This window comes from Gopherus flavomarginatus, chromosome 1 (genome assembly GCF_025201925.1).
Source record: "Gopherus flavomarginatus isolate rGopFla2 chromosome 1, rGopFla2.mat.asm, whole genome shotgun sequence".
Lineage (NCBI taxonomy): Eukaryota > Metazoa > Chordata > Testudines > Testudinidae > Gopherus > Gopherus flavomarginatus.
This window is the reverse complement of record NC_066617.1, coordinates 160,207,964-160,231,243: the sequence shown is the minus strand read 5'-3', so window position 1 is coordinate 160,231,243 and position 23,280 is coordinate 160,207,964. Positions and strand designations below refer to the sequence as shown.

General features: G+C 47.1%; 1 protein-coding gene across 4 annotated transcripts in view; it reads left to right on the top strand.

Moving 5' to 3' along the window:
- The first annotated feature begins 206 nt into the window (after positions 1-206).
- Positions 207-23,280, top strand: part of LOC127054303 (galactosylgalactosylxylosylprotein 3-beta-glucuronosyltransferase 1-like) — a 47,798-nt gene continuing 24,724 nt past the window's right edge. For all 4 annotated transcript variants that reach the window (XM_050960404.1, XM_050960403.1, XM_050960395.1 and 1 more), the window contains exon 1: positions 207-419. The gene's annotated coding sequence lies outside the window, so the exon portion shown is untranslated. The remainder of the gene's footprint in view (positions 420-23,280) is intronic.

The window sequence follows — 23,280 nt, the reverse complement described above, 5'->3', positions numbered from 1 at the left end:
TCCCCCCTCGCACCCCTTCCCCGGCTCCCTGCTTAAGGTGGCCCAGCGGGATGCCCGTCGGTGCATCCCCACTCTGCAGACCGCCCTCCGGCAGGGTTGCCTTAAGGAGGCTCCTTCGCACAGCCACGAGCGGAGCTGCATTCCCGGCGCTGCCTATAAAAGGGCTCGATCCAGCCAGTGGGCGGCTGAGCAGGGTCCACCCTGGAGCCGGGTGAACGTCTGGTGAGCTCCTGCCCATCAGGGCACCTGCTGGCGCGCTCCGGAGAGGGAGCTAGCGAGCTTGTAGCCGGGTCGGACCCATTTCCTCCCTGCGGTGGGAGCTGCTGGCGAACCACCCCAGCTGATACGTTCAGGTGCAGAATCCCTCTGGATTCCCAACGAGCCTCATGGTGACCCCTCCAGCCAGCGCATCTCGCCAGGTAAGAGCGAGACCTCGGTTCCTTTCCTGCGCGAGGCTTGGGATGAGGGGGGTTAGGGGAGCAGAGATGACCTTGCCATCTCTGCGCTGCACAAGCACTTCTTTTAATAACATAATTTTTGGAGTAGAAGTGGGCTGACTCAGAACCCCGCATCCAGGCATCCCAAACTTTAGCGGTGCTCAGAATCCAAATCTGTGTCTGAGTTTTGTGAGCAAACTCATCTTTGTAATGGGTCAAACTAAAACTGCAGATCAGAACACCCGCAACATATGGGCTGTTCAAAATCCAGATTGGAATTTTCCAGTTTGGGGTCCATATCTTCCATCTATCTATCTCTGTAGCATCTAAGTAACTGTGATAGGATCTCAAATCATGTTACCAAAATTCACTAACTCACCTTTACAGTGGGGCTGTGAAGCTATTATTCCTGTTTTACAGACAGAGAAACCAAGGTGAAATGACTTGCCCAATGATGCACAGTGAATTGTTGGCAGAGCTGGAGACAGGACCCAGATGCCCTAGCTTCCAGTCTTCTGTTTAAACTGCTAGGCAACACTCCTTCTCCTGCTCAGTTTGAGAGAGGCTATAGCTCCCTGACGAAAATGGTCTGATGACACAGAGGGTATGTCTACACTGCAAAGAAAAATCTGCAGTACTGAGTCTCAGACCCCAAGTCTATTGACTCACTGGGCTTGAGTTACAGGGCCAAAAAAATCAGTGTAGATGTTTGGGCTCAGGCTGGAGCCTGGCCTCTGAGACCCTCCCTCTGGCCAGGTTTCAATCTACCCTATAGTTCTTACCCGTGTCACCCAAGCCCCGTGAGCCCAAAACAATTAACCCAGGGTCTGAAACTCGGTGCTGTGAGTCTTTGGTTTGTTTGTTTGTGGGTTGTTGTATTTGTGGGGTTTTTTGCAGCGTAGATATACCCAGAGAAACCCAAGACACCACAAATGCCCGATGTCGAATTCCTGTGTAGTGAGTCCAAATCCTTATTTGAACAGGCCATGAAGAGACAGCAAGTGGGCCTTCAAGGTGGGAGGAAGGGGGTAGGGAGGTGTTAAGGGGAAGAAAAGCATCTAGCCCTTTTCACCTCTGCTCTTAAATAGGTGTTTTCTCACAAATTCGCTGGTTTCTTAGGAGAATTTTGTTTGGCATGGAGCTTCCCAAGAGAGGATGGAAAGCGCTTGGCTCTCCCACCTAGCCTTGCCAATCACTCCATCTAACCAGGAGCAGGGGGAGGCGGGAAAGCTATGTTAGCAGCAAAGGTATAAGAGTTGAGGGAAGGAAGCCTCAAGATGTTGCAAGTGTGGGAAGCTGCAGCTGTTTCCTGAGTAACTCCCTGGAAGGGGCTAGTCTCTGAGTGCAGGAGGAGGCAGGGGTAGATCCACTGAGCAGTGGGGTCAGCAGGACAGAACCAAGCATGTATGCTGCCCAGCAGTAGTGACGGGGGATAAATGTACAGCTGGTGGCAACATGCAACTTCTGCAGGCTCTTTCTGCCCTGTGGCAGGACAATGGTAGGAAAGAGGCCCGTGTATGAGTGAAGGAGTACAGCTGCTTTCTGCTGTAGCCTAGTTCCACATCCACTTGGGTTCAAATCTTGTTTGGTTTTAATGTGCAGAACAGCTTTGGAGACCTCTGCCTCATTTCTGCTGGTCGCCAAGCAGCAGTTTGTCTGCGAGAGGCCCTAGGACAGGTGGGCATTACAAATCAGGAGATGGGTGCATTGAGAGAACAGCATGGCATTCCAGGAGAGGAGAGGCCATTGTAATTCAGGAGATACGTGCACTGACAAGGGGTTGCGGAATAGAGGCCTGCAGTCGTAGAGAAGATTACAAAGCAGGAGAGAGGCGCACTGGCAGAGAGATCTGTGGAGTCCAGAAGTGGAAGAGCTGGGCTGGGGGAAACAACTGCAGGGCAGGAGTGAGGGGCGTTGGCAGGGCTGTGTGGGGAGCCCAGGACTATAACTGCAGGTCAGGAGTGAGGGGCATTAGAAAAGCTGAACCTGTTTCTAGCCCCATGCTGCGTATCTTCTCTACTCCAAGCCTAGTAGAGAGCTACTGTATTAAGGCAGCTTTTTGTTTTGTTATCTGTGAATTACAGGGAAACAGTTGTTAATGTCACACATGTGACACACACACTACCTAAGTGCCATTCACAGAGTAGCTGCTGTACATGCCCTGTGAGGGGTAAAGATGCACAACCAGTCTCCTGGGAACAGCAGCAGCCACTTTCAATGCACTTAACTCTGCACTGAATAAAGGCTCCACAGAACAGTTAGTCTGTACGGTGGGTATGTATAGCAGCAAAAGCACTCAATATTGTGGTGGGTTGTTTTTTTTCAGAAATCAATTGATATTGAATTAAAGCACAGTAGCTACATTCAAAATGGCAAAGGAGCCAAGTAATAATAACAATTAATGAATTATTTACACTCGTATATGAGGACTGTGGGCCCCAGAGCACTACACAAGCCACTTATGCAGAGCATCATTGCAAGGGTGGCTGCTGTCCTTCACTCTAGAGGTGGCTGTATTTCAACACACTGCATGGCAATGGGGCAGGAGGTAAAGAATTTGGGCCAAGGACACTGGGGCAAATGCCTACTCTTATGAAAAGGGACAGGAGATTTTTAAGGTGCAAATAGTACACATGGACCTTTTGGTTTTTAAGGTATTTGAAAGATCCAGTGAGGTGTGTGGGCCTCGAAGTAGTATTGCTCCTTAAAAGACCTAGAGAAACACCTCCACTGTACATGGCCCTGGGGCCCCTACATTCCATCCTGTTTCCGGACTCAGGGTTATTTAGCAGCAATTGTCCTGTAGGGCCGGGGGAGTTTTAAGGACTGTGTCGAAGCAAATAGCAAATGATTAAAATGATGTTTGTTTTATTATTTAACAAAATCTATCTACTCTGCACACACATTAAAACTTCTTGCTGCTGGCCCCTGTTGCATTCATACCTGGGGCAATTTTGAAAGGACACTCCCTTCTAGGCTGGCCAGACAGCAAGTCTGAAAAATTGGGACAGGGGGTGGGGGGTAATAGGAGCCCATACAAGGAAAAGACCCCAAATTTGGGACTGACCCTATGAAATCAGGACATCTGGTCACTCTACTCCCTTCATTTCAACAACATGTCAGCATGGGCCAGGAATTCCCGGCATCAAAGGCATACCCAGTATGTTGCCTCTTGGGGTACGTCAACACCACAGTCGGAGGTGTGATTATAGCTGGGGTAGGCACATCTGTGCTAGCTTCAATCTAGCTAGCATACTACAAATAACAGTGAAGATGCAGCAGCACAGGCCCTGGGGGGGCAGGCTGGCAACACAAGCTGTGTACCCGGGGTTCCAGGTGGCTCGTACAACCCATACGACGCTCATGCTGCTGCATCCCTCTTCGTTGCTATATTTTTTTAGCTGTTACCTAGATTAAAGTTAGGGTGGGTATGCCTGCCCCAGCTGCAGTCACACACCTGCTTGCAGTGTAGATGTATCCGTGGTGGGAGTGAAATGTGGCTTAATACCAGCAGTGCTTCCTGCAAGGCTTCCATTCCCTACTGACCACAGCACCCCCAGGCTCCTACATCCAGCAGCATCCCCAGCCTCTCCTATGTTCATGAGCACTTGGTGCACCCCCTACTTCATATTTCATATCAGCTGCTGCAGGCTGATTCCACCATCCACTTCAACCCTGCTTCCAGCAACACCCAAAACACTCTTACCAGGATCGAGTCTGAGCCTGCTTTAAGGCCCCCCTGCATGCCTATAGCCAGCACTCAGAACTACTTCTAATCTCGCTGTGCCTCCTGGGGCCAGTGTCCAGAGCACCCCTGGTTCTAACTTCCCTACAACCCATACCAGCGTCCACAGGGCCACTGCTTCCAGCCCCACTTCACCGCTATCATCAGCACCTGCACCATGGCTACTTCCAGACCCTCTGGCTCATGACCCTACCTCTCCACAGCAGCTTCTCTTTTGTTTCTCAGCTCAGGCTTTCTGCCCCAAGGGCCTGTGTCTATGGGGAGGTAGGAGAAATCCTTACCTGCAATGAAAGCCACTAATGCTTGTGAGAAATCTTCTACACTCTCACCTTCCCTTACATGGGGCATCCAGAATTGGGCAGAGAAAGCTCTGGAGTCAGTCTTGCAAGTGTACCCAGGGAAAATCACACATGTCCCTGTCCCCATTGTGATCATTGGTCATGTTATGATGACAGGGGAATCCCAATGTATGTCGAGACAGACCTGACCCAATATCAGGCTCCCGACACACATACACACCCCTCCACTGAACCATGAGAGTATTAAAACCCAAGTCTGCCCTTTGGGACTGGCATCTAGGTCTAATAATAATAATACTTCGCCTGTCTCTATTGCCTCCCATCAGGATCAGAGTGCTTCACACACATTACAGAGTTAACCCTTGCAAGCTCTCACTCCTCATGAAGTTCTGCAGGTCAGTATGACTATCCCCACTTTATACATGGGACAAATCTGCACTGCAGTGTCTCCAAGTCCTACAGTGACCGAGCTGGGAAAACAACCCAGATCTTCAGACTCCCAGCCCCGGTACAAGGCTGGAAAGTAGCAAAAGGCCACTGAGCTCATCGTGACTTTAACAAAATGATCAGTTTAAAAATTGCTGGGAGCATCTGATTCAATGGAAGAATAGTCAATACAAGGCACAGGTGAGCCCCAGAACTGGTCTGTGACTAGGGTCTCTAATCACTACGGTACTACAAATACATACTCTGTTGTTGTTCATATTAACCCTGCTCTCAGCCGTAGGTGTGTGATTGTGTAAACCTCATTCTTGTCTGGGAGGTAAACTGGGCAAACCCCACTATCCCCCATGTAGAGGATTCAGTCCACCGCTGATAAATGCCTCCAGTTGTGGCTGAATTGCTTTTAATGAACTCGATCCTTTATCTTTCTAAGGCGTGGTCTACACTACCAACTTATATCGGTATAACTGTCTCGCAGGAACGTGGAAAATCCACACCCCTGTGCAATGTATTTATACCGACCTAACCGCAGGTGTAGACAGTGCTCTGCCCACTGGAGGATTTCTCCCATTGACATAGCTACCACTGCTTAGGGAGGTGGAGTACTTGCACCCATGGGAGAAGCTCTCCCGTCAGCATAAGTGTCTTCTCCAGGGGCTCTCAAACTGGTGGTCATGACCTCTGAGGGGGTTGCAAAGTTATTACCTGGGGTTCGCAAGCTGTCAGCCTCCACCCCCAAACTCCGCTTCACATTCAGCATTTATAATAGTGTTAAATATAAAAAAAAGTGTTTTTAATTTATACTGGGGGGTCGCTGGCTGTGTGAAAGGGGTCACCAATGCAAAAGTTTGAGAAGCAGTGGTTTTCTCTAAGCACTAGAATGGCGTAGCTGTTCTGATGCAGCTGCCACGCTGTAATTATAAACAAGCTCTAAGTTAAATCAGATGAGATCCATGCAATTTAATGTATGTGAGTCTTTTAGACCAAAATCTCATCTTCTCGGCAGGGACATTAAGGCTCCCTCATCCTTTTCTTAAGAGCTGGAATTTGTCCCACTCTTCTTGGCAAAGATTTCCCCACCCCACTGTTACTGAACATGTTGTACTGTGTAGTTGCCTTCCTCCCCACCACCACACCCTGAGCAACTGCATCTTAGTGGTGCTGTCTGCAGGGCCAGCTCTAGCCTTTTTGCTGCCCCAAGCACGGTGGCATGCCGCGTGCCTGCGGAAGCTTCACCGGAGCTGTGGGACCAGCGGACCCACCGGAGCCGCCTGCCGCCCTCCCGGCAACGCGCCCCCCGCAGCATGCCGCCCCAAGCATGCACTTGGCGCGCTGGGGCCTAGAGCCAGCCCTGGCTGTCTGTGTCTAGTTTGTGAAGTGCTTGGGGAGCCTTCGGGAGGAAATAAAAATGGCACGATATAAACTTTTTGGGTGTGCAAGTTAGTGTTAAAAATGTCTTGAGTAGAGATACAGAGTTTGGATTCAGATCCTTGATTATTTTTTTTTTTGATTTTTTTTTTGCTTGAGGTCCAGCTCTTATGAGAACAGGCTGGCTTGCAAGATTGGGACATTGCCTCGTACATTTGGGGAGATTGAAAAGATTGGGGGTATTTAGTTCAGAGAGAAGAATGTAAGAGGACATGATAATATATGGAAATCAATGGCACAGAGTAGGTAGACTAGCACTTCAATTCACCCTTTCTCATAGTAAAAGAGTAAGGGGAAATTTGATTAAATTGAAAGGCAGCGATTGTCATGTTAAGAGGAAATACTCTTACACAATTGAACCAGTAGAACTCACTGCCATGAGATACCAGTGGATATGTCTGTGCAGCAGCTAGACACCTACAGCTGGCCTGTGCCAGCCAACTCGGGCTCACGGGGCTCGGGCTGCTTCACTGCTGTGTAGACTTCCAGGCTCAGGCTGGAGCTGGGGCTCTAGGACTCAGCGAGGTGGGAGGATCCCAGAGCTCAGTCCTGCCCGAGCCTGGAAACCTACATAGCAGTAAAGCAGCCCAAGTCCCGTGGCACAAGCCAGCCTCAGGTTTTCTTTGCTGTGCTGCAGGGATACCCATGAAGCTAAGAGCTTGGCAGGATTCTGAAAAGCATGAGCCATTTAGATGCCTAATGAAACATCCACTGTTATGTTAAATAGATTCCCAAATGTAGAATGGCTATAAATCCTCATGCTTCACTACCTGCCTAAGGTTAAGAAGAAGCTTCCATAATTGTCCCTTGTAGGACTTCTTGCTCCTTCCTTGGAGCATCTGGTCAGAAGGAAGGATACTAGCCTAGATGGACCTCAAAAGGACTGATCCAGTCTGGCAATTCCTGGGTTCACTTGAATGTGGAAAATAATTCAGTTCAACCTCATTCTCAAATCTCAGAACAGGTTCACTTTGGCTTCAGTTCATGCTTCTGGAGAAGGATCAAGCTGGTTCTGGTTTAATCCCAACTGCTTCAGTGCTGCAACTGCCGTTGCTTGTGTTTACTCGAAACAGCTATCATCTGCCTTGAAGCATTTTGTGGTGCAGGTTTATGAATGATACAAAGCCAAACTGTATTGTCTTGGTATTTTTCTGTTATCCCCCAGCGCTGAGGTCCTGGCAGCTATTTCAGCTACTCCCTGCCCTGTGACTAAGCCAAGTAATGAGATCGGGTGCGGGAGGAGGATAGTTAACATTCAAACAATTTAAACTCCTGTTAAAATATAATTAAAAAATTAATGTCTGTCTGAAAGCTTATGTTGGGTATGGAGAGCAATTGGTTGTGGGGGTACTTGTGTATGAGTTTAGCATGTCAGGCAGTGCTATGTGTGTCCCTTTTGCAAGCTAAGTAGGGTTGATCCTGGCCAATATATGTATAGGAGACTGCAAAAGAAAACTCGAGTGCCAGTGGTTTTGCAGGCTTGCTTTCCTCTGCATCGATGCAGAACCCACCCTCGGTTTGGCATTAAGGGGCAGTGCACTGCTGTCTTCAGAGCACTGTGCAGTGGGGTCCTTTTAACCCCTCATATTTATTAGAAATCCTATGACACCTCCTTGTTGGGGCCATGCTGGGTTCTATACCAGCACCTGCCTAAGGGGGTAGCTTTGGACAAGTCACTTCACTAATCCTCAGTGTCCCCATCTGTAAAATAAACATGGATAATACTAACCTACCTCTGGGGCTTTGTAAGATGTAATTGCTATTCACAGAGTGCTCTAAGATCCTCAGGTGGAAGGGGCTATAGATTAGTAACCAGCCAAAGCTTAAGATGATGGTTCCTTTATTGGCCCATAGATTTAGTGAATTTATCTGACTTTCCTTGTATCTGGCTAATGGTAGGTCACAAAAGTGGGCTGTATGGGATAGGTGCTTCAGGGCTACCAAAATGCAACTGTGGTTGCAAGGAGTGCTGTGCATGGGTGTGGCAGAGTAATTCCAGCCAAAATATTGTGCTCTGGGGGACAAACTGAGCCATCACAAGGAGAAGCAAGGGAACCAGCCATCTCATGCAACCAACCTCACTGAGATGGCTCCCTCAGCGGTGCAGCCAGGCCCAAGGTGGCTGCTCTCTCATTCTGAAGCCCATACTGATTGATTCTGCTGGTGATCTTGTTTTTCCTCTCTCTCCTGATACATCATGGTTTGTTGCCTTTCATCTCAGTGGGTTTTCTTTCCAATCCACACAAAGGTGAAAAGGAGGAGGCACTGATGACTTTCCTGTATCTGCTGGCTTCTCTCTCCAGCTCTGACATGAATAAAGCCCTTCATGTGCTCCTCTTGAGCAAACACAGATGCTTTTGTTCTGTGGGCTGGTGGGATGGGATGGAATTAATAAATCAGAGAGCTGATGTGCTGCCACATTCCTGCAATTTTAAGGCGAGATCAGGAAAGAAAGAGGGCAAGTTAACTCCTCTCTTCTTTAGAGAGAGCTCAGATGCCAACTCCTGCGTCTTCCTCTCTCTCACTCCTCTGCTTTCCTTCCCATTTAATCTCTTGCTCTTTTTCCCTTCATTTATTCCTCCTTATTTTTTCCCCACTTGTTCACCCCCATTCACTTCAATGCATCCCCCTCACTCAGACTCCTCTCTGTTATATTCTCCTGTCTCTCCCATCCCTCCATATTTCTGTCCTTTCCCCCATCTCATCCCTGTGCATAAAAGAAGCACACAAACCCCAGGGAGAGGGGTTGTCCAGTGGTCTGAATATAGGGCCGGGAGCCAGGAATTCCTAGGGGCTATTCTTGATTCTGTCGGTGACTCCCTCTATAACTTTAGGCAAATCAGTCCCCTTCTCTGTGCCTCAGTTTCCCCTTTCCTAAAATGGGAATAATGATGCTCCCATCCCAGATGGGGCAGAGAGCACCTCAAGGGGCCAGGGGTGTTAATGAATGCCTTTTGAAGATGAAAAGCACCAAGCGGTGTTGTTCTCATGCCACAGATATGACATTTATCTGTGCCTGTGAGCTGAATAAGATCCTGCCGCCCACAGCCCCAGAACTGGCAAGGCCTTCTCTTCCTTGAAGTCTGACCAAAAAACCTTGTCAGGCTTTGCTTAAAATTAAGTGAATGATTCTGATTAAACTGAAGAGTCCTTAACATCTCTGCATCCCTGCTGTTTGGAAGTAAGGGGCTATTACAAAAGATTATTCCCCAATCTGACTGCACATTGATCTTCATGGATGAAACCTATACCCTTCACATAGCTTAAGGTTATTGTCAAGGTGTGAAGATGATGCTCTTTGGTCCTTGTGTATTTTTTAGTAATAACACTAGTGTTTTACAGCATTAGTTCTCAAAAATCATTTCACAAAGGTGCATAAGCACTATTATTTTCATTGTAGAGCAGGAGAAACTGAGGCACAGAGGGACGAGAAGTGATTTGCTCAAAGTTGCAGAAGAAATCGCAGCTGAAAAGAGAATCTAGGAATCCTGACGCCCAGTGGTGGCCTTTCTAATGGCCCCAGAGAGGAAGGAATAAACAATAATTACCTCTCTGGTTTTTAGATTAGTGGATATACTCAGGCCTGACCTACACTAAAAAGTTAGGTCAACTCAGCTACATTGCTATGAGGTAATAAAAATCCTCACCCCCTGAGAGACAGCATTTAGTTGACCTAACCCTAGGTGTAGACAGTGCTAGGTCAACAGAAGAATTCTTCCATTGACCTAATTACTGCCTCTCAAGGAGGTTGATTACCTATGCAAATGGGAGGTAGTGTCTACACTGAAGCATTACAGCAGCGTATCTGTTGACAAGCCCTCCGCAGTGGGGGACTTTGGGACAAGGGTTTCCTTCTGCACTCCTTTGATATGTCCTAGCAGTTTCTTATTTCTGGGCTTCTTCTTCTGATCAGTTATTGATTGTACATCATCTCTCTGCTAAATCTTTCAGTGGGTTTTTTGTTGTATTTTAAATCAACCGGTTGTACCACTGGCTTTCCCCTGAGATCTCTTCTACTCGGTTCTTCAAGAACTCAGTTTGACTCCAGTTCTGTCACTCAGGTTCCTTTATTTGGCATACAGCAAGGCTACGCTGAGTTGATCAGACTTAAGCATCAGGGGCAGGTATAGAGTGTACCACACATCCAAAGTTACATAGAAAATCTCTTCCTTGATGTACATTTACACACTGCATCACATGCTTTGGGATTAGCTTTGTCACTTTGTAGGAACAAATCCCTGTACAGCATGCCCTTACTCTTTACTTCATCTTACATTTCAGGCTTCTCTTGTCCATTGTCAGTGGTTCCCTTGGTGTTCCCCATAGTCTTAGCTAACACAGACATTCTTTTTCCAGACTCCTCATCCATTGACCTCCCTAATCCTGTCTCCCAAGAAATGAGACCTCACCTATGTCCACTTACTCATGTCAAAACAGGCCTACATATAAAATCCTCATACACCTAGATCTCCCAGTTCGGGCTCAAGTGACCAATACCAGAGCCTCAAGCAAATAGAAACGAAATCCTGATTATCCCTGAGCATCTTCTATGCAGCCCACAGGGAGCAGCTGCCACAGTAAAGCATGAGCCCATTCTGAGCTGTGACTGACAATTTCTAAAGGTACAGTTGAGTCAGCCAGGAGTTCCCCTCCTTTGTTAGCTGTGGCCTACAGCTCCCTGTCACCCTAGGTCATCAGGAAGAGGGGGTCACAACTGACCCACTGCAGCTAGTAAAAACATCCTCCGGTGGAGTATGGAACAGGGGGAAGTGTTTGTGGCACAGCTGGTGCTACCTAATGCCAGATGGACCTCAGCAAAATCAGAGTTCACTCCCCTTTCTCCAGTCACTCCACTTCCAACAAGCCCTCACTGCCTCCATCTGGTAAGCAGGTGAGTGCTTACCCTCCACTTGCCATTAACAGCATGATGACCCATCCCATAACACCTCTGGATGGCCTATCTCCTCTGCACCAGTGGAGAGCCTGCCCCTCTTCTGTTGCAGCAGCTAGGAGCCTACCAGACTCTCAGTTCCTCTGATAGTCCCCACTGTGTTACCAGCTCTAGTGATATTTGGTGTTTTTTCTGAAGGCTCCAGCTCTGGAGTCCTGTTATTACATGAGAATCACTTCGGTTTTATTTAAAAAAAAAAATCTAGCCCTCATGATTGTGGAAAAAAACTTGAAAACTTGAAGTGAGAGCACGCTCAAGGCAAATACAAAGAACCCAAAACGTATTCTTTTAAAACAGGCTCCTGATTTTCAAACCAATTTTGTGATTTTTTGTGCGGGAGGGGGACCTGACTCATACTTTTTGAATGTTTGGAGTCACCAACACTGTATTGCTTTTGAAGGTTTAGTGGCACACTGGGGCCCCTGAGTAATTAGGCACATGAGAGCCTTCTCTTTCAACTTATGAAACCCATTAGCTAAGCAGGTGCAGTAGGAGAGAGGCCTCTCTCTCATGCTGTGCAATTCTGTGGTGCACCTGGGACATAAATTACAACAGTATTGCCAACCCCAAGTATTAAAAATCATGCAATTGGCTTCAAATCATGAGAGTTTGTAAACTAATCTGTTCTAGTTCTTTTTATTTGTCTGCTGATTTTTTTGTTGTTGAGCCTTTAGGTTTCACATTTCCAGGCTTTGCTCTGCAACCATGAGAGCTTAAATTTTACTTTTTTTTTTTTATTAAAGTTGGGATTCTCATGTAATGACATGACTCCAGGAGCTGAAACATTAGCAATCTTCCAGTATTTTGTAACTACCCTAATGTTGTGTCAATATTTAAAAAGGGTAAATGAACTGACCCGGGTAATTACAGGACTAGTCAGTCTGACATTGATCCCAGGCAAGATAATAGAGCAGCTGATACTGGACTCAATTAATGAAGAATTAAAGGGTAACATAATTAATGCCAATCAATATGCGTTTATGGAAAATAGATCCCGTCGAACTAACTTGATATCTTTTTGGATTACAAGTTTGGTTGATAAAGGTAATAGTGTTGATGTTTTATACTTAGACTACTGAAAAGCATGAGACTTGGTGCCACATGACATTTTGATTTAAAAAAAAAACAAAACCTAGAAAGATCACATTAACATGGTAGGTCTCAAACTGCAGTTGTAAACAGGGAATCCTCATCCATTCTTTCTAGTGTGGTCCTGCATAGATCGGTTCTTGGCCCTGTGCTATTTAACATTTTTATCAATGAGCTGGAAGAAAACCTAAAATCATCACTGATAAAGTTTGCAGATGACCCAAACTAGGACAGTGATAAATAATAAAGAGGACATGTCAGTGATTCAGAGCCATCTGGATTGCTTAGTAAGCTGGATGCAAACAAAATGCATTTTAATATGGCTAAATATCAATGTATCCTTCTAGGAACAAAGAATGTAGCCATGCTTACAGGATGGGGAACTGTATCCTGGGAAGCAGGGACTCTGAAAAAGATTCGGGGATAGTGATGGCTAATCAGCTGAACATGAGCTCCCTTTATGATACTGAGGCCAAAAGAGCTAAAGCTATCTATCCTCGGATGCATAAACAGAGGAATCCAGAGTTAGAGTAAAGAGGTTATTTTACCTCTGTATTTGGCACTTGTACAACCACTGCTGGAATACTGTGTCCAGTTCTGGTGTCAACACTTCAAGAAGGATGTTAATAAAATTTGAGGGCTCAGAGAAGAGACACAAGAAAGATTAAAGGCTTAGAAAACCTGCCTCAGGGCCGGCTCCAGGCACCAGCACAGCAAGCAGGTGCCTGGGGCAACCAATGAAGAGAGGCAACATGTTCAGCTCTCTGGTGGCAATTCAGTGGCAGGTTCCTCCCTCTGAGAGGGACTGAGGGACTTGCCACTGAAGAATGAAGCAGTGCGGTAGAGCTGCCACTGAAGTGCTGCCGATCGCAATCATGGCCTCCCCCCACCACCGCTTGGGGCGGAAATAACCCTGGAGCCGGCCCTTACCTGCCTTATAGTGATTGAGCTCCTTGATTCTATCTATTTAATTTAACAAAGAGTAGGTTACAGGGTGACTTGCTTACACTCTATAAATACTTACCTGGGAACAAATATTTAATAATGGGCTCTTCAATCTAGCAGAGAAAGGTATAACATGATCCAATGGCTGGAAGCTGACCTGGATGAATTCAGACTGGAAATAAGGCGTATCTTTTTTTTTTTTTCAACAATGTGGGTAATTAACCATTGGAATCATTTACTGAGGGTCATGGTGGATTCTCCATCACTGACAATTTTTAATTCAAGATTGAATGTTTTTCTAAAAGATCTGCTCTGAGAACTATTTTGGGGAAGTTTTATGGCCCATATTATACAGGAGATCAGACTACATGATCGTAATGGTCCCTTCTGGCCATGGATTCTGAGTCTATGATAAACACTAAATACTGCTTTCTCCCCTTAGACTTCCCACACAGCCCAAGACCCATCACTGGAAATGACTGATGGATCTTAGTGTGAGCATCCAGTCCCTCTCATACCCTCATTCTGCTAAACTAAATCCTATGCACCAGAACCACACTACAGAGAGGTGCCCTTCCCTCTGATATCCAGAGTCCCTGCAACAAGGCCCATGATGTCACTGCTCCCTTTCAGCATCACCATGCTAGCAGTACTCCATGCATGGCACACATTTCGTACACATACATGCAACATCCTAATGCACACTCTCTGTAGGTGCTGCATATGGACCTAGCTGTTCACACACAAACACACACACACACAAAACAGGACCGTATTCACCACTGGCATTCAATACAACTCAGTTGAATTTGGTGCATAGATTTTTCTCCATGATTCTAATGGGCCAGATTGATCTCAGACCTCCATAGAGTCAAACACAGATTACATGCCAGAATGTGGGGAACGTTGCACAGTCCATTTTGGCCAATTTCATACTCGTAGGGTTTTAAAAATCTTAAATTTCATGATGGTGTGATGAGGTGGGGGGACCTGACCCAAAAAGGAGTCTGGGGGGAGTCACAAGGCTATTATGGGGGGGTCACAGTATTGCCACCATTACTTCTGCACTGCTGCTGGCAGTAGTGGCCAGAGAGCAGCAGCTGCTGGCCAGGCAACCAGCTCTGAAGGCAGCGCTGCTGCCAGCAGTGCAGAAGTAAAACTGGCAATATCATGACCCCTACTACAATAGCCAGCTCTCACGGGAGAGACCAGATTTCATGGCTGTGAGTTTGGTAGGCCCCTAGTTATAGCCAAGACTCTGACAGAGGTAGGGGCTAGAGGGTGTCTGTAAGGCACAGCCCTGTTGTAGTTGGGTGCAGAGGTGCAGTAGTCCCTCCTGGCCCTGAATGGGAGTCAGATGAGCACCAATATCCCGAGGCCAGATTTCCCCCCCAAGAGCTGTGCAATCCACTTCCTCCTGGCATTCAGCTGTACTTCTGGGGAGATTGCATAGAAGGGGGTCTCATTTGACTTACTGACTCGTACATTTCCACATGAGCAGCTGCTTCTGCCCTAGTCCTGCCTTTGCTTGGCGATGGGAGACATCTGTCACACATAGTGAAGCACAGCATGCGAAGCACCACAGTCACAGCTGCAGAGTGAGAGTGTGTGTGTAAGTGGAAAACAACCTCTAAGTCATTCTGATGTTGCACATTAGATCACCAACTGTCCCACTGCAGGGAGAGACATAATAAGATGAAGAGTACCCAGGAGGGATGCTTTACTGCAGACAAAACCGTTCACCAGTCAACAGAACTGCAGACTCTGAGAGCCTATCCTAAAAGAGGAATATGAGGGGCCCTTCATTGCTTCTCTGTATCTGCGGCACTGTCTGCTTACTTATCCAGATGGTCTAACCTCCAGACGTGCCAGTCTGTCTTACATTCCTCACCCAGAACTGCATGCTTGCTCAAGGGGAAAGTGGACATGACCTTCTGAAACCAGAAATCTACTCCAGGAAAAGTGAGACTCAGAAATTAGTGTTATGCCAAGGTTGGACTGGCACATCAGGAGAAAGCTCCAGGGAAATCAGCCAACCTGCCCCAGAGGGCAATGTGAAAAGAAGGGGCGGTGAGTGAGGAGAAGCAGGAGGTAGGCCAACAGTGGGAATAAGACAGAGCTAAAGAGAATGTGCTGCCGTGTGCTTGCAGGAGAGGGGATCTCAGGAGGAGACAAGGGTTCCTGAGTTTCGGTTTTCATTTAGAGATGGGTTGCCAAAGTCAAAACCCTGCCTTTAAACACCCTCAATCCTCAGTGAGGTTCTGGTCCAGAATGGATTTGGGCCAAACCAAAACCCAGATCTAGGCACCCCTTAGCTTTGGGAGATTTGAGATCCAGATTCTAATTTAGTGTTTCTAAGCAGTCAATGGTGTTTCTAACCAGCACATTTTTAAGAGCAGGCTGGACAAATACTTGTCAGGGATGGTGTGACGTGGTCTGCTTACCCCGCACTAGCCCAGACAGGGTTAAGCCCCAGGTATTGACAGCGGAAGTCCTACCCCCCTGGCAAAACTGGGCATGCGCCAAGTGATCTAGTAGTATAAAGGGAAGGAGACCAGCTCATTGTAGGCTGGAGGCTGCAGGGGAAGCACTGTCTGGGAAGCTCCTGTAGAGGGACAGCCACAGACTGCGTTGGGAATCAAAGCCATCCACAGCCCGCCTGCACCCCAGCAACTGGAGGAATCCCTGGAGACGGACCAGCTCAGCCAAACACAGAGGACCCGACATCTCATGAGAAACTCCAACACAGACTCTGGTAGGAAGTGACCCAGGAAGGGTGATGGAGTGGTACCTCCCGCCCGAGGAAGCTCAGTGTGTTCTGGTAGGACCCCCCGCTGAGTCAGCGGCAAGCCGCTACAGCACTGTTAGAGCCCTGGATTTGGGCCCAGTGGAGTTGAGTGGGCCTGGGCCCCCCTCCCAGGGCTGCCACACCCCAACGCTAGAGACTCTGGCCACTAGGCCACGCTACCCTACACCAAAGGGTTGCTTTATGGACTTCGGCCATCAGGCCCCACTGCCCTGTAGCAAAGGGTGGCACTATAGACTCTAGCCGCTGGGCCATGCTGCCCGGCACTGAAGAGTGGTACTATAAACTCTGGCCACAAGGCCACGCTGCCCTAAAGAATGGTTTTACGGACTGTGACCGATAGCCCACGCCGCCCTGACCCTAGGGACGTGGATGTCACAGATGGTCTAGACAATACTTAGTCCTGCTTGGAGTGCAGAGAACTGGACTAGAGGACCTCTCAAGGTCCCTTCCAGTTCTGATTCTATGAAATCAAAAGCTGATTGGCATTTAAGTAATTCCACTCTCTGACACAGACAGATGCACAAACTAGACAGAACATGGGGGAAGTTCAAATCCAGATCTGAGTTTTGCAACGCTGACCCATCTCTCATTTCTGTAGAAGGTTGCTGTTTATCTTTCCTCAGATATAAGACCCAACTGATCTTTAAGTCCTCTGAAAAAGGACTCCAAGTATAGTCAGAGATTCCAGGAAAGACTTGTTCATCTCTCACCTCTGGCTGGAGAGTCCCTGTTGCCTAGTAATTCTGCCCAAGATCAGCTCTCCACTTGCAGTTTGGTAGCATCTGAGGACAGGGGCCAGGGCTGTGTCTGACAAGGAGTACCAAGGAATGTGTGTTCCATCTTGCTGGGTGAGGTTACTAGTGGTTCTATAAATAGAAAGCAGAGAGGAGAGCTGCAAAAGTGAGGGGGAGAAGAATCTTTTGGTAGTTTCCTACCATCAGTCTATTGTATACAGTGTACTGTGATGGCTGTTCTGTGCAAAGATAATTCTGTAGGCTTAATGGGTGGAAGGAACATAGAAATTGCCATCTTGGAGTATCTCTCTGGGCACCTGGCATTGACCACTGTCAGAAGACAGGATACTGGGCTAGATGGGCCTTTGGTCTAACCTAGTATGGCCATTTTTATGTGGCCCAGCACTGGCCAATGCCTCAGGCTACAGAGGAAGGTTTTGGAAAAAAAAGTAATGTACCTAGTCCATTTTTTCCATGCTGTGTATGGATGGAGCCTGATAGAAATTCCTTCCTGCCCCCAACTTGTGAGCTCACGGAAGCATGAAGTTGGGCAAATGTTCTTCTGGGCATAGTATAGCTCTGACTTCCCAAGGAAATTATGTTCTCTATGTACAAAGAGCAAAACAGGCACTTTCAATCTGGATTACATGTATTTGCAATTAAAGGAAAATAGAGAATGAAAGAATTATAAATTCTCCATGAGAAAAAGCAGAGTCTGTCTCACTCTGAAATCTTCCATCTTGAATCTGCTTATGACCCTGTCCTCCCAACAGACAGGCACATAGTTACCCTCTCTTGAAATGTTTTTGTTTACTACTTCTACAAAGTAGACCATTTTCCTTCCTGGAAATGACATGATCAGTAGTTTCCTTTTCAGAATCCCTTTCTTTTACCTCTGCTGGGTATACCACTGGTTCCACTACTTTCCTGTCAATTCCTTTCCCCTACTTCCTCCTTCCCCTTTAATTTCACATCCTCGGGGGCAAATACTGTACATGGTTTATGCTGTTTTTTCTATCCTAGTCTCTTGGTTAAACCTGATCTAAGTAGCTCAACTCTATAAACTGATGTTAAAGATTTAATTCTTCTGGAGTTTCCTGAGTAGTGGACTGGCATACAGCTGTAACAGAAAATTTGCCATATACACCACATTTTTTCCACCAGATATATTTTTAGGTGTCAGCATATGTTGATGCTAGACAATAAGCAGCAGATCTAATGTGCTTTAATGAATTTATCCCAAGGAAGATTTGAGAACCAGCTGTTCGGGTGACCTGTATGCCACAAGTCCACTTCACAAGGCCTTGCTATTCTCCACAGAAGAAATATTCCTCAGGTATATTATTCCTTGCCTTCTGGAATAAATGTGTAGCCTTTGCAAAGGCCTAGTGGTCACTCCTATAGTTAACAGAGACCATTTCTGACCTGTTTTGCTGGCTACTACAGAATTAGTATTAGCTATTTTCCCTCGTCTTTGTCATATTCCAGGTCTGGGCACAAAAAACTTCAAGGCAAACTTTTTAAATTTTCATTATGCTTTATTGATCATAGTTCAACCATCATTCTCCAGTGAAAGCAGCAGGGTATTACTACCCCATGCCACATGGCAAAATCATTCTCTATGAACAATTCAATTTTTCTAGTAGACTCAGACCCTGATTCAGCAGGTTACTAAAACACTTGTGTATCTAGTATCAGAGGGTAGCCGTGTTAGTCTGGATCTGTAAAAGCAGCAAAGAATCCTGTGGCACCTTATAGACTAACAGACGTTTTGGAGCATGAGCTTTCGTGGGTGAATACCCACTTCGTCAGATGCATGTAATGGAAATATCCAGGGGCAGGTATATATATGTGTGCTAGCAAGCAAGCTAGAGATAACGAGGTCAGTTCAATCAGGGAGGATGAGGCCCTGTTCTAGCAGTTGAGGTGTGAAAACCAAGAGAGGAGAAACTGGTTCTGTAATTGGCAAGCCATTCACAGTCTTTGTTCAATCCTGAGCTGATGGTGTCAAATTTGCAGATGAACTGAAGCTCAGCAGTTTCTCTTTGAAGTCTGGTCCTGAAGTTTTTTTGCTGCAGGATGGCCACCTTAAGGTCTGCTATAGTGTGGCCAGGGAGGTTGAAGTGCTCTCCTACAGGTTTTTGTATATTGCCATTCCTAATGTCTGATTTGTGTCCATTTATCCTTTTCCGTAGAGACTGTCCAGTTTGGCCGATGTACATAGCAGAGGGGCATTGCTGGCATATATTGCATTGGTGGATGTGCAGGTGAATGAACCAGTGATGGTGTGGCTGATCTGGTTAGGTCCTGTGATGGTGTCGCTGGTGTAGATATGTGGGCAGAGTTGGCATCGAGGTTTGTTGCATGGATTGGTTCCTGAGCTAGAGTTATTATGGTGTGGTGTGCAGTTACTGGTGAGAATATGTTTCAGGTTGGCAGGTTGTCTGTGGGCAAGGATTGGCCTGCCACCCAAGGCCTGTGAAAGTGTGGGATCATTGTCCAGGATGGGTTGTAGATCCTTGATGATGCGTTGGAGGGGTTTTAGCTGGGGGCTGTATGTGATGGCCAGTGGAGTCCTGTTGGTTTCTCTCTTAGGTTTGTCTTGCAGTAGGAGGCTTCTGGGTACACGTCTGGCTCTGTTGATCTGTTTCCTTATTTCCTCGTGTGGGTATTGTAGTTTTGAGAATGCTTGGTGGAGATTTTGTAGGTGTTGGTCTCTGTCTGAGGGGTCAGAGCAGATGCGGTTGTACCTCAGTGCTTGGCTGTAGACAATGGATCGTGTGATGTGCCCGGGATGGAAGCTGGAGGCATGAAGGTAGGCATAGCGGTCGGTGGGTTTTCGATATAGGGTGGTGTTAATGTGACCATCACTTATTTGCACCGTGGTGTCAAGAAAGTGGACCTCCCGTGTAGATTGATCCAGGCTGAGGTTGATGGTGGGGTGGAAGCTGTTGAAATCATGGTGGAATTTTTCCAGAGTCTCCTTCCCATGGGTCCAGATGATGAAGACGTCATCAATGTAGCGTAAATAGAGAAGGGGCGTGAGTGGACGAGAGCTGAGGAAGCGTTGTTCCAGGTCGGCCATGAAGATATTGGCATATTGTGGGGCCATGCGGGTGCCCATAGCAGTGCCACTGATCTGGAGATATATATTGTCATCAAATTTGAAATAGTTGTGTGTAAGTATAAAGGCACAGAGCTCAGCAGCCAGTTGTGCTGTGGCATCATCAGGGATAGTGTTCCTGACAGCTTGTATTCCATCTGTATGTGGGATGTTTGTGTAGAGAGCCTCTACATCCATGGTGGCTAGGATGGTGTTTTCTGGGAGGTCACCAATGCATTGTAGTTTCCTCAGGAAATCAGTGGTGTCGCGGAGATAGCTGGGAGTGCTGGTGGCATAGGGTCTGAGTAGAGAGTCCATATATCCAGACAGTCCTTCAGTGAGAGTGCCAATGCCCGAGATGATGGGGCGTCCAGGATTGCCGGATTTGTGGATCTTGGGTAGTAGATAGAATAACCCTGGTCGGGGCTCTAGGGGTATGTTGATTTCTTCTGGTGTTAGTGTAGGGAGTGTCCTGAGTCGATGCTGTAGTTTCTTAGTGTATTCCTCAGTGGGATCTGAGGGAAGTGGCCTGTAGAATTTGGTATTGGAGAGTTGTCTGGCTGCCTCCTTTTGATAGTCAGACCTGTTCATGATGACAACGGCACCTCCTTTATCAGCCTCTTTGATGATAATGTCAGGGTGGTTTCTGAGGCTGTGGATGGCATTGCGTTCTGCACGACTTAGGTTGTGAGGCAAGCGATGTTGTTGTTCCACGATTTCTGCCTGTGCACGCCGGCGGAAGCATTCAATGTATAGGTCCAGGCTGTCATTTCGACCCTCAGGAGGAGTCCATGTGGAGTTCTTTTTCTTGTGCTGTTGGTGGGAGGGCACCCGTGTATCAGTGCACTGTTCAGTGTTGTCCTGGAAGTATTCTTTGAGTCGGAGACGGCGAAAGTAGGCTTCCAGATCGCCACAGAACTGTATCATGTTGGTGGGGGTGGCAGGGCAGAAAGAGAGTCCCCGAGATAGGACAGACTTTTCTTCTGGGCTGAGTGTGTAGTTGTGTATCTGTGGGCCTGTGAGCACCCCTATTGACTTCAGTGAGATGGCTGACATGCTAAAAGTATGCATGTTCTTCAGTACCTTGCTGAATCAGCACCAATGGCTTTTGTCTGCTATGTTATTTTGCCATCCAGAAGGAGGGTATTGCATTACTTTAACCAAAGCAGGGTGTCTCTCCATTTCCTTGGCACTTGCTGGGGTTGATGGGAAGGCTCACTAGGTAAGAGAGTTTGTACACTGGCTCTGAAAGTAGGGAAAATGAGCAGAATAATCAATCAGAGTAGTGCATTAGTGATAGCAATGTCCTCTGGCGCTTTGATCTTAGCTGTATCAGATGCAAGCCTCATCTCTGCATCCTGGCTGTTGCTAGACGTGCAGTGTCAGCCTCTGGACCCAGTATCTTAACAAGGAGCTTGTGATCAAGGGCACTCGTGATATTTAATTATCCCCCAAACAATGCCTAATGTCTCTTTCTCTGAGCATAATTCCTCTCAGCCTTTGATAATGTTCTGGAAGCAAATGTCGTGGGGTTTGCCTTTCCCTCTTTACAACCCACATGTGCAATGATAGCTACCACTCCTGCTGAACAGGCATCATGTGCGAACATAGTCAGGAAAGCTCTGGGTGAAATGCACCAGTACACTGAAACTATTCAATTTTGCTTCCTTAAAAGACCTGGTCTGCCTCTCAAACAAAACCCATTTCCTATCTTAATAATGCATCTGTTGGGGCTGCTTAATGCCGATACATCTGGAATGAATACTCCATAATAGTCACTGTTGCCTAAAAAGGATCTCCACTCTGCAAGTGTTTGATAGCAGAAGGGGCAAATCTTGGTTTAGATAAGCACCCAAAAATGCATTTCCTCTGGGGTTAGACAGTTCCGAAGCGTTTGCAGCACTGAGTTAGGACTCTCAGGAGAGGTGGCTCCCATGAGACTTCTAGTCTCTCCCGCGTCTGTTTGATTTTATCTGTCACTTTTTCCCCCAGCGTTTCTGTTCATGATTAACAAGCACAGATGCATGCAAATTAAAACTAGGCCCAAAGCTGCAATGTTCTGAACCAGACCCAAATGTTCCCAAAGTGCCAGGGGTTCTGATTAGGCCCATTGCAGAGATAGGGGCCAGTTGTGCAAATTGGCTTTAGGGAGGTTTGGGTCTGACTCTAATATTCAGATCAGGGTTTGGATTGAGCCTCTCTAAAAATGAAACTTAACAGAATTTTCTATTCTCAGGAAGGTTCTGGGGGAGTCTGGGACAAGAGTTCAGTTCAGCACTTACCTGAACCAGTTGTGTTCATCCCTGCACATAGCCAACATAACCCCTGGCTGTTCCTTTCTGCCTAAGATGGCAGGTGTTAGCACAAAAGCATTGGACCCCAGAGGAACTAGCCTGCAGACTTCATTAGCACTGCCTCCACATTTTTTGTGAATAGAATCCAGTGTAAAGGAATGCCTAGAGATGATCAGCACGTGAGGTACACGTCTCCTTTCAGGAAAGGAGCCATGCAGAGCTGCTAACAAATCTGATGGGCAGGGTCTGGAGGCCATCAGTGGGGTGAGGGGCATGACACTAAGTGAGTTCCCAAAATAAAAGCCAGTTTTCTGGGCTGATGACACTGCAGATCCATAGGGTTAAAAAGAAATTAACGAAGCAGGCAGGGAAAGGATGGATGAAGCTGTGGGGGAGGGAGAAGAAAGAGGGAGCAGGTAGTGTAGGGTTTTCCTCCCAGGGAGGGGTTCCCCACCCCAAGGGTGCACACACTGAAAGCTGCAGCTTAGATGTGAGCATCCAGTCCCCATAAGTAGTGTTAGTTCTAGATCCAGCCACTATTGTCAACTCCTCCCCCATATTATTTACTGCTTTGTCATTTTCTAGCACTGCATCCATCCAAGGATCTCCAAGCTCTTCAGTGAAGTCAGCCTCATCCCTTTCCCTTGGATCAAGATCATTTATCTCCCCCTACAGATGAGAGAAGTGACTTGCAGAGTAAGGACTAAAACCCAAAGCACCTTCCTCCATCACAAGAGCATCCCTTTTCCTTAGGGGTGCGGTGCAATGCAGGAACCCTTCCCATGCTGGGAAGGGTTAGGGTACACTCAGGATTTCATTAGAAAAAGTGGTCAGGGACTATCTCCTGGCATGCAGCATCCTTCTCTGCCATTGGCTTCTCGGATAGCCAGATCCAGCAGAGTGCAGGGAAGAAAATGCTGCCACTCAGCTGAAGAGCCAAATCTCTCCTCACATTTCCTGTCCCACCACAGGCTGTGGCGTCCTGTCCTGGAAATGAACCTT